Raw genomic sequence first — 21,428 nt, 5'->3', positions numbered from 1 at the left:
CATTCAGCTCAACAGCTAAAAACTGAACAATCTAATTAAATAATGGACAGAAGCAATGAATACATATTTTCCCAAAAAAGATAAACAAATGGCCAACAGGTACATAAAAAGATGTTCAACGTCACTAATCACCAGGGAAATGAAAATCAAAACGATAATGTGGTATTACCTCACACCTATTAGATGGCTATTATAAAAAATCAAGAGATAATAAGTTTGGGTAAGGATGTTGAGCAAAGTGTACCCTTCTGTCCTGTTGGTGGGAAACAGTATAGAGGTTCCTCAAAATATTAAAAAATAGAACTACCATATGATCCAGCAATTCCACTGGATATGTATCTAAAGAAAGTGAAATCAGGTTCTTGAAGGATCTGCACTCCCATTATTCACAATAGCCAAGATATGGAAACATCCTAAGTGTCATCTATGGATAAATGGATATACATGTTATATGTATACAATGGGATAATATTCAGCCACAAGAACAGAGGAAATACTAACATTTGTGACAACATGGATGGATCTTGAGAATACTGAAATATTTCAGACAGAAAAAAACCAAACAAATACTTTATGATTTCCCTTTTCTGTGGAATCTAAAAAAGCTGAATTCACAGAAACTTGGAGTAGAATGGTGATTGCCAGGGACTGGGATACGGGGAAATGGGAAGATGTTGGCCAAAAGGTACAAATTTCCCATCATAAGATGAAAAAGTTCTGGGGGTGCAATGCACAACATGGTGATGATAGTTAACAACACTATATTATATACTCAAAAATTGCTAAAAGAGTAGATCTTAAATCTTTTTACCACACACAAATAAAGGTAATTATATGAGATGGAGGTGTAACTAATCTTACTGTGGTAATCATTGTGCAATATATAAGTGTTTCACTTCAAAAGATCATACACCTTAACTTACACAATGTTACATGTCAGTTACATCTCAATAAAGCGGAAAAACAAGCAATATACTTAATATATCAAACAGTTGAAGGGAAGGGAATCACTTTTCACATGTATAAGAAAAAATAATACAAAAGACATCCTTGATCTAAATTTGACCAAGTTCATTAAAAAAGGTTTTGTCAAGGAATATATTTTTATTTTTATTACTTTTTAAAATTTAGCCATGCTGCACAGCATGTGGGATCCTAGTTGCCCTACCAGTGATAGAACCTGCACCTCCTGTACTGGAAACACAGAGTCTTAACCACTGGACTGCCAGGGACATCCAAGGAATGCTTTTTTAAAACATAACAGAAACTTTAAATTATAATTTCCTTTTTAGTTCACTAAAAAGAGACTATTCTTCACTAATATTTAAAACTTCAGTCCAGTATTGGAAAGGCAATTTTGACATCACTTTACATTAAGAAAAGCTTCTTTTTTTGTTGTTAAATAATTTAAACAGTGAGCTGAGCTTTTGGTTTTGCTTGTAATTAGGACAGGAAGTCATGGTCAGTGACCTGAAAAGCAAATTATGATCTAAAGACAGTTAACTTATTTTAACTCCAATAAAATGGAAGAAAATATTCCTGAAATAGGAAGAATGCTTTCTGGTGTGACAGTAAGGCTTTAGATGAGAAGGAGGTTTATCTTCTACACTGTTCTATCAGTTTGTATCCACAGACAAATTTAGTGGAAGCAGAGTTCATTATCCCCTCTGAGTATAATAATTCAGGTATGAGCAGTGCTGCTGGCCCTAGGCAGAACACACAAGTGAAATTTTGTCTTCCTTGTTCCTCAGCACCTTGTTCAGCACTCCCATCAATAATCCATCGGTGCATTCACACTTCTTGTCTCTCTCCACCCTCCCTACCCTGCGGTTCTCTCTTCCTTAGTCCATCCCCTATGTTCTGTTAAAAAATGAAATCGTTGTAAGATTATCACACATTTGTTTCATCTGGATAATTCAGGGTTACCTGAAGTTTTAAGACTGACTTTACCATTTCATTCATTCCTAAAAGCCTTGGAAATTGATACTTCTTTCCCTTCCTCCTTATCTTGGTAACCATTTTTCTGTTTCAAAGGGTTTCTGTGTTCTCAAGATTGGTTGCAGATGTGACTCAAAAAATATAATCATTCTAGAATTTTTTCAAAAGTTGTATTATTTACACTTTTATCTCTTCTATATAATGGAGCATATTATAAATACAATTCCAGGTGTTATAGTAACCAATTCATAAATATATAATATAAGTAATTTATCTTATGTAAGTAATCTAATCTAATGTAACTAATCTAAATTAGTCACTGATCTATTTCAAATAAAAGAATAAGTTCTTATGGAAAAATATAGAGTGCATTGGTCTTCCATTAATGGCAACTCATCTACTGAAAACATCTATAAAAACTGAGATTGTGTGTGTGTGTGTATTTGTCTGAAGACACTGGAAAGCTAACAAGGCAGTGAAAAATTATAGGGCTCAGATATAAGAGAATGATGTGTAGAAATGTTGCTCAGCATTTGAGACTACATTGCACCTAAGGTATCTGTGCATTGCAGAAAAACATCTGTGAACCCGAGAATGGGAGGAATATTAACTGTCTTGGATGTCTAACAGGACAAAAAGTCGAGTTGAAGGCTATTCATAGAGAAAGTACCATAGGGATTCCCAAGCATTTTGGGAAGGGACCCTGAATGAATATATTTTAGGATTAAAGAAGAGATACATACAGAACTACTTTCAAGGACTGAAGCAAGGCTTTGCATTACCTTATTCCCTAAGATCAGATTTATGTGATCCAAATTATGAGTTTTTCTAACCATATGCCAAAATCAAGTATAAATCTTCTCTTAAGGAAGCTAACATTATATTTAACCTCCAGGCTTTTTTTTCCCCAACGTTGTAATAATACAGTGTTCAACACTCAAACAAAAATAATCAGACACCTAAGGATAAGAGATGAGATCAAAATCCAAGATAACAACAGAAAACACAAATTATCAGGATCTTGAGGTAAAGGATTATCACAAGGAAACTTAAAAATAACTATGCTGAATATGTTAACAAAAATAAAATGAAGTATCAAAAGCTTTGTTATAGAATAGGGAACAAAAAAAAAATAAAATTCTAGAACAGAAAAGTATAATACTAAAAAGAATTCAAGGGGCTTAATAGTTGTTAGACAAAGATGAAGAAGGCATTTGAAGATAGATCATAAAAAATATTGGAAATGAAACACACAGAGACAAAATGTGAAAAAGAATACATTAAGGACATAAGAGGCAAGGGGATATTTAGTTTTAAAAGTCTGCCATACATCTAACTGAAGTTTTAAAATATAATCTGGAATATGAAAGAAAGAGAAAGAGTGGGGGAGAGAGACAGAGAGGGGGGAGAAGGGAGGAGAAAAGAAGATGGAAGGAAAGGGAAGAGAACAAACCATAAACAATAATTGAAGAGATAAGGGCTAAGAATTTTTTCAGGAGGATGAATGATATCAAGCTACAGATTCAAGAAGTTCTATGAATCTGAAATATGTTAAACAGAGTGCATTGGTACCTGGGAGATAAGAAGAGGAGTGGATGATTTATTACACAAATTATTTATAAAGTCCATAAGTCAAATTATTTATTCATATAATAAGGAAGACTCAAAAAGGGGTCTAGGCAAAAATAAAAACAGTAATAAACTTCAGTAGAGTACTTACTATGTTATCTAATCTAACTAAACAGTATTACAGATACATACTATTGTTTCTTCTAATTTACAAATAGAAAATTAAGATTGAGAAATATTGGTGCAAGGTCTCATAGAGAATATTAGGTGCTACTGGAATTGCACTTCATTTTTTTTGATATAAGAACCCCAACTCTTGTCTATTCTGTTCCACAGTCCTGTTGACATAGAAATTTCTTTTCAGCCCAAACACAATATGATGTTTGAGGTTTATCATTCATAAATACTATTATATATTTACATAGGCACTGTAGTTCCTTTCTTATATTCACTTACATATTCTTTAACTCAACATTTATTTATTTAGTACTTTCAATGAGCTCTACACTTTCATAGGCATTTAAGTTATATCAGTGTCAACAACTGTAAAGAGCCTAGGATTTTCTCTACTTGTAAGCTAACAATTTAGCCTGCCATGATTTCAAGGACATTGACAATAAAAAACAAGACTACTAGATCAAAGACAAAGGGATTTATTACACACAGCACAGCAGGGAATATGAACTTTGTGTTAATGCTAGCTCCCCTTGCCCCTTAATCCATTCAAAGTGTTGGAGAGTGGCTCCAGAGGATTCTATGTACACAATGAGTTTGCATCACTCCTGAGGAAGCCCAAGCTTTAGTAAACCTCAATCTTTTATAAGGGGATGCAAGCAAACATGCCCAACTTTTGTCCTGGAGAGAGATATTATATTTATTATACTGGGAAGCAAAAACTTTCCCTCTGTTTTTAAGGGAGTTACTATAAATGATTTATTCCAACAGTGTTTGCTCTACAAAAAATCCTTCAAAGGATAAACCAGATCAAAATGCTGTAGTGTTTCTACTTAAAAGAATTGTAGGAATGAAAATGACTCAAGGAGAAGAGTCTCAATAATCAATGAACAGGCACACAAAAATTCCTTCTGTTGAAGTTTACATTATAAGATAGAAACAATAAATATAGTAAATAAAGTAGGGTTTTAGTAGATTAAAGGTGATCAATGCTATGTGAGTAAAAGAGGAGTATATAAAGGAGAGTAGATTGGGGAGTGCAATACATATTTGAGTAGAGCAGAGTAAGCCTAGATGACAAGGTACAAGGATCAAAGAATTAAAGCCTTGAAGGAAAAAATTTCCCTTAATATTGCATTTTCACTTAATTTCATCTTAATTTGATTGTTCTTGGGAATAATGAGTACATTTAAAATAAAACATATTCCTAAATTTGTTTACTGCACATCAAGCCCTCACATGAGAATGGTAAGAAGAATGTACAGGAGGAAAACTTTCCTTAACCAGTAGTTTTATATATGGTGTTTATTAGAGATAGGTGTATATACATATATTTGGGGTTCTGTTAATGGTTATATTCAAATCCCAAAAATGTTACTCTGGTAAAGCAATTCTGAATTCCCAAAGTACACTGGCATATTATCTTGTAAATGATAAACCGATTTTCTCAAGGGAGGCAGATGAACAAAACCTTATCTCAAATCCTCAGAGGTTCAAGTAGACTTTGCAAGTCAATGGCCATGAGGTGAAAGTGTTTCCAGACTTGGTAATGTACATTTTCCTTGCTTTTGATGTTGTTTCTTGTCATTATTCATGGTTCTCTCTCAACTCACAGTTAATTCATCAAAACTAACTTGCATCCTCTGGCACAAAATGGGGACATTTGGGCCTACTTATGGCTGCAGGATAGGTTATATTCTGTATATTTTGAGGGAACAGGAAAGTTATGATTTGGATATTGTAAAATCCTGCAACCCCTTGGGGAAAATATACTTCACATAAGGCATGGTGATAAATAGGTACAACAAAATATTTTTATACAGATCCACCAAAACAAGTTCAGAGATATAATAACATTATAGAAAATATATACCACCACATAGCTGGATATTATATATACAGCTTATATAAATATATGAATTAGGTTTTAGGACTTAGTGAAAATTAATGTACTACATATAAATAATGTATTACATATACTTACTAAAATAAGTTCCCTGCAGACTCGGCAGTCAGAAGATTACTTGCTTGACAGAGAGTGTAAGAATTATAGTACTGGGTATAGAAATGATAACTTTTCATCACCTATTTTAAGATATAAACATATTTATGGCCAGAAGTTTTATAAACTCTGCAGATTTTGCAGCTGCTAACCCTAAAATGATTGCCTAAGGTACAATAATTTTGAAGTGTAAATTAGGTTTTCAATGTTGTCAAAAGTTGTATTAGTACCTTCTTACACACATGGACAAATTAATTTGCATTCTCAGAAAAATGCATCCACTACTTATCACATATAAACATGAAAACACAGTTTCTATCTTCACATGATGACAAGAAGGATATAATAGTGAATATTATTTCTTAAGTAAAGCCATATAAAATAAATGCACACTTCAGTTTGTTTAATTTAACTATTTTACTTTTTCTCAGCAGTTTCATCACATTGTACCACACTAGAATTTGGGCATTTAGGAGCTAGTTTTGGAAAATTGAATTAACTTACATTTAAAAAAAATAAAGTTTTCAAATGTTTGAATTATTTATTTTTGTAATATTATATCACATCTCAAAAAACTTCAATCCACTGAAATTTAGTTATATGTGTATATATATATATATATTATATATATATATATATTACATATATATATATATAATGTACTACATGAATGTATTTTAAAGTTTGCCTAACTACTGAATTCGGGTTCTGAAATTTTCTGGCACCATAATCTGAGTAAAATATAAGAAAAGGGAAGCTTACCAAGAACTGTACAATAACCAGTCTAAGAATGCAATCCTTGAGAGAAGGGGAACTCATTAAGATAAACCTCATGATCATTCTTGCTTTCTTTCTGCAGAATATTTCCTAATGGCTATAGAAAGCTGGAGTCCAAGTAGAGTCTGGTAGTCCTGCTGTGTTGAAGAATCAGAGATCTGAGTTTGTAGATACTAAAGAGACTGGAATTCCTGGAGCATAGAACTGGAAAGTGAGGGTTCCCTCTCTGACTCCTTTGTTGGTCTCAGTTTGCGTACACAAAATAAGACTATACAAGACTTACCAGGAAGTAGTTGCTAAGGGGTTAAAAATGCAAAAGAGATATTATAGGGCAAATTTGGAACAGTGGAGATCTGCCTTAAAATGGAGAGAATTCCTTAACACTAGGAACAGCTGAGAGAAAGCCTTACCTTTAGGAATAGGATATTATCAGGAATATGGGCTACTTTAGACCCACCCTAACAAATCTTGAAGTGAAGAAATGCCTCAAGTGATCTAAGCAAACAACAAGTTTGGAGTTTGAATCCTGACTAATTAGAGTGACTCAGATTTGACATGTGTTTATCCAGACAAATGGTAAAACTAATATTATACAATATAAAGGTGATAAAAGAAATTTTCATATATTGAGGTATGGAGAAGTTGTTCTGGCTTATATATGAGTTACAAATCGAATTTTATGCAAAATAAAACAACATCTATTGCACATATGGTTTAATTATTAAGGAAAAGTGTGCATTAACCAGAAATAATGTCCATGTTAAAAATTAAATGCCTCCCCTCCTGGGATGCCAATCCTGGTACTCATTTGATGATAAAACTCCCTTCCCAGGTGCAGAGGCCATACTGACTTGTTGTATGTGTTCTGACCTCTCTCTTTTTTTTTTTTTTTGGAAACTTTTAAGGAATGTATTCCTGACTTGCTTGATGTTCTTTGTTCTGAGAAGATATAAAACTGCTGAAAACCAATGCTTCTCCAGAGATGTTCCCCATAGTTACCTAAAAGGCTGTCTTCCAGGCTATCATCTTCAGTTTGGCTCAAATAAAACTTTTTTCTATTCATATTATAGAATATTTATTGACTACTTTTGTCAACAAAGGTAATCAACAATTTATTGAACTAATAGTACAAAAATCAGAAATATAAGGAGGAAGAGAATGGATAGAGTGTCTCTAAATCATAATGTCTGGTACACATAAAGTTTATTAGATATTGAAAAAATGAAAAATGCAACACATAATCAAGAGAAGCTTACTAATAGGAAGAAAAACAACCCCATAAAAAGTAGAAATATAAGGATGTGCGTTTAGTTCCTCTTGAGAGATCACTGGAATTACAACTAACTGCTGAACAATCATCAATAGGAAGACACTGGAACTCACCAAAAAGGATACCCCACATCCAAAGACAAAGGAGAAGATGCAATGAGATGGTAGGAGGTGTGCAATCACAATAAAATCAAATCTCATAACTGCTGGGTGGGTAATGCAGAAACTGGAGAACACGTATACCACAGAAGCCCACCCACTGGAGTGAAGGTTCTGAGCCCCACGTCAGGCTTCCCAATCTGGGGGTCTGGGGACAGGAGGAGGAATTCTCAGAGAATCAGACTTTGAAGACTAGTGGGATTTGATTGCAGGACTTCAATAGGACTGGGGGAAACAGAGACTCCACTCTTGGAGGGCACACAAAGTAGTGTGTGAATCAGGACCCAGGGGAAAGGAGCAGTGACCCCGTAGAAGACTGAACCAGACCTACCTGTTAGTGTTGGAGGGTCTCCTGCAGAGGCAGGGTGTGGCTGTGCCTCACCATGGGGACAAGGACAGTGGCAGCAGAAGTTCTGGGAAGAAATCCTTGGTGTACTGGAGGCTACAGTGCTAGGTCACCTAAGGCCAAACAACCAACCAGGGGTGGGGGGAACTCATCCCCACCCATCAGCAGAAAAGTGGATTAAAGTTTTACAGAGCTCTGCCTACCAGAGTAACACCCAGCTCTACCCAGCACAAGTCCCTCCCATCAGGAAGCTTGCACAGCTTCTTAGATGGCCTCATCCACCAGAGGGCAGACAGCAGAAGCAAGAAGAACTACAATCCTGCGGCCTGTGGAATGAAAACCACATTAACAAAAAGATAGACAAAATGAAAAGGCAGAGGATATGTACCAGATGAAGGAACAAGATAAAACCCTAGAAAAACAACTAAATGAAGTGGAGATAGGCAACTTTCCAGAAAAAGAATTCAGAAGAATGACAGTGAAGATTATCTAGGACCATGGAAAAAGAATGGAGTCAAAGATGGAGAAGATGCAAGAAATGTTTAACAAAGACCTAGAAGAATTAAAGAACAAACACCTAGAAGAATTAAAGGACAAACAAACAGAGATGAACAATACAATAACTAACATGAAAAATACATTAAAATGAATCAATAGCAGAATAACTGAGGCAGAGAACGGATAAGTGACCTGGAAGACAGAATGGTGGAATTCACTGCCATGGAACAGAATAAAGAAAAAAGAATGAAAAGAAATGAAAACAGCAATAGAGACCTCTGGGACAACATTAAAAGCACCATCATTCCCATTATAGGAGTCCCAGAAGGAGAAGAGAGAGAGAAAGGGCCCAAGAAAATATTTGAAGAGATTATAGTTGAAAACTTCCCTAACAAGGGAAAGGAACTAATCACCCAAGTTCAGAAAGTGCAGGAGTCCCAGGCAGGATAAACCTAAAGAGAAACATGCAGAGACACATAGTAATCAAATTGACAACCATTAAAGGCAAAGAAAAATTATTAAAAGCAACAAGGGAAAAATGACAAATAACATACAAGGGAACTCCCATAAGGTTAAGAGTTGATTTCTCAGCAGATACGCTACAAGCCAGAAGGGAGTGGCACGATATATTTAAAGTCATGAAGGGAAAGAACCTACAACCAAGATTACTCTACACGGCAAGGATCTCATTCAGATTCGATGGAGAAATCAAAAGGTTTACAGCAAGCAAAAGCTAAGAGAATTCAGCACCACCAAACCAGCTTTACAACAAATGCTAAAGGAACTTGTCTAAGTGGGAAATACAGAGAGGAAAAGGATCTACAAAACAAACCCCAAACAATTAAGAAAGTGGTAATAGCAACAAACATATCAATAATTACCTTAAAAGTGAATAGATTAAATGCTCTAACCAAAAGACACAGGCTCGCTGAATGGATACAAAAACAAGACCTATATATATGCTGTCTACAAGAGACCCATTTCAGACCTAGGGACACACATACAGACTGAAAGTGAGGGGATGGAAAAAGATACTCCATGCAAATGGAAATCAAAGCTGGAGTAGCAATACTCATATCAGGTAAAATAGACTTTAAAATAAAGAGTGTCACAAGAGACAAGGAAGGACACTACATAATGATTAAGGGATCAATCCAAGGAGAAAATATAACGATTATATATGCACCCAACATAGAAGCAGCTTAATACATAAGGCAAATGCTAAGAGCTATAAAAGAGGAAATCAACATTAACACAATAATAGTGGAGGATTTAACACCTCACTTCCACCAATGGACAAATCATCCAGACAGAAAATTCATAAGGAAACACAAGGTTTAACTGCCACAATAGACCAGAGATATTAATTAATATTTTTAGGAGATTCCATCCGAAAACAGCAGATTATACTTTCTTCTCAAGTGCATGTGGAACTTTCTCCAGGAGAGGTCACATCTTTGGTCACAAATCAAGCCTCAGTAAATTTAAGAAAATTGAAATCATATCAAGAATCTTTTCTGACTACAATGGAATGAGATAAGGAATAAATTACAGGGGAAAAAAATAAAAAAGCACAAACACATGGGGGCTAAACAATACGCTATTAAATAACCAAGATATCACTGAAGAAATCAAAGAGGAAATCAAAAATTACCTAGAGACAAAGGACAACAAAAACACAGTGATCCAAAACCATGAGATGCATCAAAAGTAGTTCTAAGAAGGAGGATTACAGCAATTAAATCCTACCTCAAGAAACAAGAAAAATCTCAAATAAACAATCTAACCTTACACCTAAAGGAACTAGAGAAAGAAGAACAAACAAAATCCAAACTTAGTAGAAGGAAATAAATCATAAAGATCAGAGCAGAAATGAAATATAAACAAAGAAAACAATAACAAAGATCAATGAAACTAAAAGCTGGTTCTTTGAGAAGATAAACAAAATTGATAAATCTTTAGCCAGACTCATCAAGAAAAAGAGGGAGAGGACGCAAAACAATAAAATTAGAAATGAATAAAGAGAAGTTACAGTGGACACTGCACAAATACAAAGCATCATAAGAGACTACTAAAAGCAATTCCATGTCAATTAAATGGACAACCTGGAAGAAATGGGCAAATTTTTAGAAAGTTATAACCTTCAAAGACTGAACCAGGAAGAAATAGAAAACATGAACAAACCAATCACAAGTAATGAAAATGAAACTGTGATAAAAAATCTTTCAACAAACAAAAGTTTAGGACCAGATGACTTTGCATGTGAATTCTATCAAACATTTATTGAAGAGCTAACACCCATCCTTCTCAAACTCTTCCAAATATTTGCAGAGGAAGGAACACTCCCAAAGTCATCCTATGAGGCCACCATTACCCTGATACCATAACCAGACAAAGATACGACCAAAAAAGAAAATCATAGACCAATATTACTGATCAATATAGATGCAAAAATCCTCAACAGAATACTACCAAACAGAATCCAACAGCACATTATAAGGATCATACACCAAGATCAATTGGGATTTAGCCCAAAGATGAAAGGATTCTTCAATATATGCAAATCAATCAGTGTGATACACCATATTAACAAATTGAAGAATAAAATCCATATGATCATCTCAATAGAGGCAGAAAAAGCTTTTGACAAAATTCAACACTCATTTATGATAAAAACCTTCCAGAAAGTAAGCATAGAGGGGAACCTACCTTAACATAATAAAGGCCATGTTTGACAAACCCAGAGAAAACATCATTCTCAATGGTGAAAAACTGAAAGCATTTCCTCTAAGATCAGGAACAAGACAAAGATGTCCACTCTTGCCACTATTAGTCAACATAGTTTTGGAAGCACTAGCCATGGCAATCAGAGAAGAAAATTTAATAAAAGAAATACAAACTGGAAAAGAAGAAGTAAACATGTCACTGTTTGCATATGACATGATACTATACATAGAGAATCCTAAAGATGCCACCAGAAAACTACTAGACTAATCAATGAATTTGGTAAAATTGCAGGATACAAATTTAATGCACAGAAATCTATTGCATTTCTGTACACTAACAATGAAAGATCAGAAAGAGAAATTAAGGAAACAGTGCCATTCAGCATTGCAACAAAAAGAATAAAATACCTAGGATTAAACCTGCCTAAGAGGTAAAAGACCTGTACTCAAAAAACTATAAGACACTGATGAAAGAAATTACAGATGGTACAACAGATTGAGAGATATACGATGTCCTTGGATTGGAAGAATCAACATTGTGAAAATGACTCTACTACCCAAAGCAATCTACAGATTCAATGCAATCCCTATCAAACTACCAATGGCATTTTTCACAGGACTATAACAGAAAATTTCACAACTTGTATGGAAATACAAAAGATCCTGAATATCCAAAGCAATGTTGAGGGAAAAAAACAGAGCTGGAGGAATCAGAATCCCTGACTTCAGATTATACTACAAAGCTACAGTAATCAAGACAATATGGTACTGTCACAAAAAAACCCATAAATATAGATCAATGGAACAGGAGAGAACACCCAGAGTTAAACCTATACACCTATGGTCACCTAATCGATGACAAAGGAGGCAAGGATATACAATGGAGAAAAGACAGCCTCTTCCATAATGGTTCTGGGAAAACTGGACAGTTACATGTAAAATAATGAAATTAGGACACTCCCTAACACCACACACGAAACTAAATTCAAAATGGATTTAAATCCTAAATGTAAGACTGGACTCTATAAAACTCATAGAGGAAAACAGAGAAAGAGCCCTCTTTGACATAAATCACAGCAAAATCCTTTTTGACCCACCTCCTAGAATAATGGAAATAAAAACAAAAATAAACCAATGGGATCTAGTGAAATGTAAGAGTTTTGTACAGCAAAGGAAACCTTAAACAAGATGAAAAGACATCCCTCAGAATGGGAGAAAATCTTTGCAAATGAATAAATAGACACAGGATTAATCTCCGAAATATATAAACAGCTCCTGCAGCTCAATATTCAAAAAACAGACAACCCAATCCAAAAATGGGCAGACCTAAATAGACATTTTTCAAAAGAAGACATACAGATGGCCAAGATGCACATGAAAAGCTGCTCAACATCAATAATTATTAGAGAAATACAAATCAAAACTACAATGAGGTATTACCTCACACTGGTTAGAATGGGCATCATCAGAATATCTACAAACAACAAATTCTGGAAAGGTTGTGGAGGAAAGGGAACCCTCTTGCACTATTTGTGGGAATTTAAATTGATCCAGCCACTATGGAGAGCAGCATGGAGATTCCTTAAAAATCTAAAAATAAAAGTATCATATGATCCAGCAATCCCACTACTGGGTATATACCCAGAGAAAACCATAATTCAAAAAGACACATGCACCCCTAATGTTCATTGCAGCACTATTTACAATAACCAGGTCATGGAAGCAAAGTAAATGCCCATCGACAGGAGAATGGATAAAGAAGAAGTGGTACATATATACAATGGAATATTATTCAGCCATAAAAAAGGAAGGAAATTGTGTCATTTGTAGAGACGTGGATGGACCTAGACTGTCATACAGAGTGAAGAAAGTCAGAAAGAGAAAAACAAATATAGTATATTAACTCATTTATGTGGAATCTAGAAAAATTGTGCAAATGAACCAGTTTTCAAGGCAGAAATAGAAACACAGATGTAGAGAACCAACCTATGGACACCAAGGGGGGAAAGGTGGTGGTGGGATGTGTTGGGAGATTGGGATTGGCACATATACACTAATATGTATAAAATAGATAACTAATAAGACCTGCTGTTTAAAATACAGTAAAATTCAAAAAGAAAAATTAGAAATAATTTGAATTGTATATCAAAAAAGAAAATATATTTATATTTAAATAAGCATATGAAAATATGTTCAACATCATTAATTATGTAGGCAATACAAATTAAAACCACAATTAATTACTACTTTACACTAAAATAAAAATACAATAATGCCAAGTATTGAGGAAGATGTAGTGCAATTGGAAAAACTATGCATTGCTTTGGGAAGTGTAAGATGCTATAATGATGTGGAAGAGTTTTTTAGGTTCTTATAAAGTTAAACATACACTTATTATATTATTCAGCAATTCCACTCACTGGTAGATTACCCTAAAGAGATCAGAACTGATACTGACAAAAAGGACTATGACCAGAAGTAGCAATCAGTGTTCAGAGAACAGATCCCCAGTACTTGGAAGATAGGTCCTTTTTGCTCACCCCTGCTCCCGTAAGCTGTGTGCAAGCTGCTGCAGGAACAGGTGCACAGCTACCTGCTCTGTGGTGCGGGTGGTGGATGGGGTATGTGTAGCTGTTACTGTGCTAAAAGCTGAAATTGATTGCAATTAACCACAATTTACCTCCAAGATTTCCCCAGGAACTTTTAAGCCTTCAATAGATTCCAGAGTTCCAAAATGGATACATCTGTCCCTGTAATTATGTCTAGTTGGAGGAACAGAGTCCTGGTGCTTCCTACTCTGCCCTCTTTTCAGACCCATGTTCCCTATATTGACTGCTTCTTGTATGTTAAAACATCCATGTGTTTCCTGAATAAACCTAATACGGGCGTGATGTATTATCCTTTTTAATTTATATTTTTTGAATTTGATTTGCTAATACTTTGTTTAGAAGTTTAATCTTTTTATGAGGAAATAAATTTATTTTTCTTTCTTGTAATGGCTTCAAGTTTTTGTTATAAGAGCCTCATGAAATGAGTTTTGAAGTATTCTCTCTTTTCCCCATTTTCTAGAATACCTTTTTTAAAACTGATATTACTTTTTCTTTTAATTTGTAAGAATTTACTGATGAAGCTATCTTGGTCTGGAGATACCTTTTGCAGCAAGTATTTAATTAGAGATTCAATTGCTATAATAGATATTTAGATTTTTTAATTCTTCTTGTATCATTTTTGGGAGGCTGTGGTTTTCTAGTCTTTCAACAGTTTCATCTAAATTTAAATATTTGTTATTTTAAAATTGTTTATAATACTCTCTTATTATCCCTTCAATAGTTTTAGAATCTCTAGTGAAGTAACCATTTATCCTCCTATTATTGTCTTCTATACCTTTGTTTTCTGTGAATAACCTGGCTAGTGGTTACAAATTTAATTAGTCTTTTCAAACAAATACCTTTTGGACTTGTTGATCTTCTCTATTACACATTTGTTTTCTGTGTCACTGATTTCTTATCTTGATTAATTCCCTTTCCTCATAAAGTTTATGTGTTCAGTGGAATCTTCCCCCAGCTTCTGAGATCATTGATTTTCAGTCTTTATTCCTTTCTTTTGTATGGCTACAGATTTCTCTTTAAACATGATTCCAGTTGAAATCCACACATTTTCTATTTAGATGTATATTGCCCAATTTCCAAATATTTGAGGACTTCCTTGTTATTATTTATTATAGAATTCTAAGTTTCACTCTATTTGGAGATCATAATCTGTATGATTTAATCAATCGCAGATTGTTGAGTCTTATTATATGACCCAACTTGTGATCAATTTGATATTATCTCAAAGACCATTTCAAAACAATATTTATCCTACAACTGTACAGCAGAGCTTTCTATAATTAAATTTGTTAATTATATTTAAATCACTTATATGATTAAAAAAATTTTGTCTGATTGAGCTATCCATAATTGAAATAGATATGCTAAAATCACTCACTCAGTGATTTTTCTAATACTCTTTTTTTGTTGTTAACTTTTGTTTTGTAGTTTATCATATTATTATATATTAATTATAATTTTATAGTTATTTTTTGTTTAAAAGCTGTGTTATATAGGTACACATAATTTAGAAGTTTTTCAATCTGCCCATTGCATTAACACTGTGATCATTATAAAATATGCACTCCCTTTATTTCTTGTAATATTTATTAACTTAAAATATACTTTGATTTGTGTTAATATTGTCATAAGGCATTTTGGGGGGTTAACATTAGTATGGAAATTTTTTTTCATCCTTTTGCTTTCAATCTTTGTTTGTTCTTATATTTAATGTATGCCTCTTATATACAGTATATAGTTTAGGTTTTTGTAATCCAGCCTGACCATCTTACTCTGTTAAAAGAATAGACTCCAATTAAATAATATTAAAGTGAAATTATTGATATATCAAGTTTTATTTCCTCTCCTTACTCTTTGTTTTTTATCTGCATCTTCTGCATTGTTTCTTCTTTTCCTTCCTTTTTCTCTTCCTCTCCAGCCTTCTTTTGTATTAAAGTACTTTTATTTATTCCACACTCTTGCAAGTTATGCATTATTTAATATTCTTGTAGTCATTACCCTAATGTGTCAGTTAGTTAGCTCTTGTCTTAGTTCCAAAGTTATCCAACTATACTCTGTTCTCCGATATGAGAGCTGGGATGCTGCAGATGGCATGTCTTCTTTGTCAAATAACTTTCTGTCAGGTTTGGCCCTGGAGAGTGACTGCAAGGTAGAAGTAGGGGAGGACAGCCCTTCCCCTATTTTTTTGTTTGCTGTTGCTGTTGACATTTCTCCAGAAATGGTAGCAGCCATTAGCTCTAGTCTTTAGATTCTTTAAACATTGCCAGATGCAGCTTCAGCATGATGCTCACTCATACCAGTACCAGATAGACAAAGCCCCCATCTCAGTATTCAGAGTTCCAGTTATATGAGACCTCCACTCATCTCCAAATGCATTTATCATAACACATAACTCATAGGTTTCTTTAAAAATTAAATGATTTAAAGCATATAAGACACTAGAATTGTACTTTAACTTCATAAATACTGTATAATCTAATCTAATATTATATATATATATATATATATATCAATATTTATCAATATCTAATATATATACCCCTTGGACTTGAAAGAGGTATTCTATAAAAGTGAATTTAATTACATTTTAAAATAAAGTCGAATCATATCATTAGTCATGAGAGAAACAGACCCTATCATTTTTGGAATCCTCAAAATGTTGTGTTTATTATAAGATTTGTAAAATTATACATGGAAAGAACAATACATATCTTTCTAGGTTCATGAATTCATAGGTAGGATAAATTAGGGTTTCATTTAAAATTATTAATTAGAGAGTAAAAAAAAGTGGGCATGTTTAAATGTTACATATGATTTTGAAATGAATATTTTAAACAATACCTGTTTCCATGCAGAGATAACTTATGTTGAATCTTGATTTCAAAGGCTGATTTGTATTCAAACAACATGCTATTCACAGCAAGAATTTTAAATTATACTCCAGAAAAAAATCTTGCTTTAGTTACAAAACAAATTATACTAGTTACTTAGAGAATGATAGAGCATTTCAAGGGACATAATCTATAGAATTAGATAAATTATTTAAGGTTAGTTTCTAATTAGGCTTAATAACATCAATGATTGACAATTCCCCAAACTCACAGCAAAAGTGCTTTATTCTTTTCAAAGGATTTTCTTTTTATTTCCTTATTAGATGCTCATATGAACTCTCGGAGGTAACTTGGGAAAATGTTACCCTCATTTATTGGATGAGAAAACTGAATCTTGGAGATGTCTGCAGACAGTTTGTTAATCATATGAGTACAGTCATTACAGGATTACAATGAAATTAATGTTGTGTTATGGTCTCAGTGCCTATGTCATAGACTGTGAGACATCATAACATTTCACCGTATGCACCCTTTTTTCTGGGTCCATGTAGCATAAAATAATTTATGAAATCAAGTTTACAAATGTACCATAACTAAATATAAACAAAAGAAACAAAGAAATAAGAAGAAAACAAAATAACAAAAACATAACTATCATGACTATGCATTGAGGGAATTACCATAAGGAGAAAATCTGTCAGTTGTTAAGAGAAACAAAAAGTTGTGCTCTGGGGCTTCCCTGGTGGCTCAGTGGTTGAGAGTCCACCTGCCGATGCAGGGGACATGAGTTCGTGCCCCAGTCCAGGAAGATCCCACATGCTGCAGAGCAGCTGGGCCCGTGAGACATGGCTGCTGAGCCTGCGCGTCCGGAGCCTGTGCTCCGTGACGGGAGAGGCCACAACAGTGAGAGGCCCGCGTACTGGAAAAAAAAAAAAAAAGTGCTCTGAATTGAAACAACAAGCATTTCTCTGGCCAACAGGTTAAAAAAAAATAAATGAAAGAGAGAAAGAAAAAACAACAACAACAAAAAAGGAAAACAAGAAATCAAGAAAGCAATAACACAAGAAGAAAGTAAGAAAGCAAGAAATCAAGGGAGACAGATACTTCCAAAATGGAAAAAAATGATGGCATTATCCAGTGAAAAAAATCACTACCCATTTTCCCCTTTGAAATCAGATACAGAGCACATAAAACAGGCATCATGCAGCCAGGTAACTAGGCACTGCCAATATTAAAATGTGTACAAAACTGTCCCTTAGATACAGCTGGAAAGTACCTGGAGGGATGAGCACTGAGGAAGTCTTAATGGAGAAATACTGCTCATCTTTCAGAATCAGTATCATCCTCTTCTTCATCATGGCTAATATTTTGATGTTCTAGGTTTATTGCCAAGTGCTTGTAAACATTGTCTTCTCTGTTCTTCAATGCAGTTTCATGAAGTAATTTGAATTTTTGTTTTTCATACTAAAGATGAGAAAGCTGAGGATTAGAGAGGTTGAGTGATTTGCCTAAGGTGGTATTGCTAAAATGATTACGAGTCCTCTCTCTCAGATAAAAATGTCATAATCTAAGCTGCAAAACAAACTTCCTCTCATAATCTAGATCTCAAACACTCAGGAGTTCAAAAATATGATGACATCTTCACTTAATAGCAACTAAGTCAAGTTATCCCAGAAAGGCAGATCATCTTTATATGATATCTCATATGGATCACATTGGAATTACCCTCAGGATAATGACATCCCAGTGTGAGATAACGATTATAGATTTTACCCTAAATTCATAAAATTCAATAATTGGGTCATATTTATTGATTTTTGTTATAGACTGTTTATGCCCCTCCCCCAAGATTCATATGTTGAAATCCTAATCCCCAATGTGGTAACGATAGGAGGTGGGACCTTTCTGTAGGGGGATTATGGCATAAGGGTGAAACCCTCGTGAATGAGATTAATACATTTTAAAAAAATGTACTGGTTTTATTTGATGTTGAAGGCACACACACAGACCACGTTTTACAAAGTATTCCAATTCATTGTCTCTGCTTCTGGCTTGACAAAACATTCTGTTCATTTCCTGTGCCTCTACTTCCTGGCTGATGTTCTTGTCTTCTGTTAGACATGAATGTGACTCAATTTAGGAGTAATATATCATGAAACCCATCTGGGCCTCGGATTTACTAGGGCTTCTTTACTCTTTTCAACTGCAAAACTGGAACCATATCCTCAAACTCTGAGATTAATACATTTTTAAAGGAGATCCCAGAGAACTTTCTTAACCTTTATGTCATGTGAGGACACTGGGAGAAGATGACTGTTTATGAACCAGAAAGTGAGATATCACCAGACATTAAATCTACCAGCATCTTGATCTTGGACTTCCGAGCCTCCAGAACCATGAGAAATAAATATTGGTTGTTGATATGACACACAGTCTATGCTATTTTGTTACAGCAGCCAGAATGGACTAAGGCTAAATGGACTTTTCTACTCTATTAAGTGAGGAATTTAGAACACTTTTTACTTGTCTATCTACTCCTGAATCTTAATTTAAAAACTTCAAAATTATGAACATTCATTTTGACCAAGTTATTCTCACATTCTATATCTTATAATTCTTGATGTTTTTATTAGATCTGTAACTGTATTAATGGCAATTATCCAGGATTAATCCTGTGTTTTATTATTACTACCAATGCTATATATTTTTTCCTGTTATAAGATTTTATATTTCTGTTAACTAGAAGTAAAATTCAAGCATATGTTTTCAGTATTTCAATATTTTAATACTTCAAATATATATTTATTTGTAAAGAAAATTTTACAGCTAATATATGCTTGAGCTCTATAATTATCTGAGCAGTTTCCCTAAACTTTTTCAATAGATAGATACCTAGATATCTCTTCATCTTTGGATTTGTCAACATAGCTGCTGTTATTTTTACATCTAAGTCTATTCACTCATTGATTGTGTGACCTTATTTCAGAGAAGCCATGTATTTTCATATCCTAGTTTGAATGCTAAATCACTTTATAATGTCATTTTAATGTAATTTTTGAACTATATAAGGTTTTGAATCCACATAAAGTGCTAGTGAGAGAAGGGTGAATAAGCCTTAAATCCTGCTCTCAAGGAAAAAGCAGTAATCAAAGACAACGTACACAGTCCAGACAGGTAAATTGCCCTTTATTTATTATTTTTCTTCTTTTTTATTTTTCTCTATAGCTCCTCTCCTCCCACCACACCAAGACTTTTTTTTTGTGGTACGTGGGCCTCTCACTGTTGTGGCCTCTCCCATTGTGGAGCACAGGCTCCGACGCACAGGCTCAGCAGCCATGGCTCATGGGCCCAGCCGCTCTACGGCATGTGGGATCTTGCCAGACCAGGGCACGAACCCATGTCCCCTGCATCGGCAGGTGGACTCCCAACCACTGCGCCACCAGGGAAGCCCCCAAGACTCTATTTATTTTTTTTTGAAATATGTTTTCACAGGGACTGTGATGGTGAATGTGTTAAGTTGGTTGGGCCACTGGGTGCCCATATATTTGGTCAAATATTATTCTGGCTGTGTCTATGAGCATGTTCTTGAATGAGAATAACATTTAAATTGGTAGACTGAATAAAGCAGATTGCTTCTCTAACATGGGTGGGCCTCATCAATCAGTTGAAGTCCAACATAAAATAAAAGGCTGACCCCCAGTAAGAGAAAATTCCACTTATTTTCCACGCTTTCAAACTGGGACATAGGCTTTTTACTGCTTTTAGATTCAAACTGAAATGCCTGCTCTTGTTGGCCATGAACCTGCTGGCCTTAAACTACACAAAGAAGGAGGCAAAAAAGGAGGGAGTTAAGAGGGACTCAGGTGACTGGCATCAGCAAATGCAAATACTTTTGGGGCAAAAACTTGTGGAATCTGCAGGCTATCCAAGGCAGACGTACTGGCCATTAGATTCTCCAGTGGCAAAATTTGCTGGGTTGGCTTCAGAGTAGGTCACTGTGGACCACGATCACTCCAACTGTGTGGTTGCTATTGATAGTACTATTTTTTTCCCTTATTCCTAGTCATCTCTATAGGTCTCAGCTTTGCTGGCCTGGGTGGTGTGAAACCAAAGCAGAACCTTCTTTTGGGTCCCCAGAAGGCTGGGGAATCTTGTTGCTCACCCCACTTTTCTTTTCCTGGAGAGGAGAACTCTTTCTAGCTGAGAGGTTCCCTTTTGTCACGGCAAAGTCAGCTTGGGGGATGGGATGATTACAAGCAAAATGAAGCTGTCTTCCTTCTCTCCTTGTATGGTTATTCTTAGGATTTTGTTGCACTGTGTTACTAAAGTTTCTTAAGTGGAATCTGGAGCTATCCCAGAGCTGTTTTTGTTTATGGATACATGTCTAATTGTTGATTTTTGTGGTGGGGTGGAGGCAGGGGTCTCCTATGTCATCATTTTGGTGACATAACTCCATAAATCTCATACACACACACACACACACACACATGCACACGCACACGCACACACACACACACACACACACACACT

The sequence above is a fragment of the Lipotes vexillifer genome, unplaced genomic scaffold, assembly GCF_000442215.2.
Source record: "Lipotes vexillifer unplaced genomic scaffold, Lipotes_vexillifer_v1.1 scaffold536, whole genome shotgun sequence".
Lineage (NCBI taxonomy): Eukaryota > Metazoa > Chordata > Mammalia > Artiodactyla > Lipotidae > Lipotes > Lipotes vexillifer.
The sequence above is the reverse complement of the archived record's forward strand: the minus strand, read 5'-3'. Positions refer to the sequence as shown.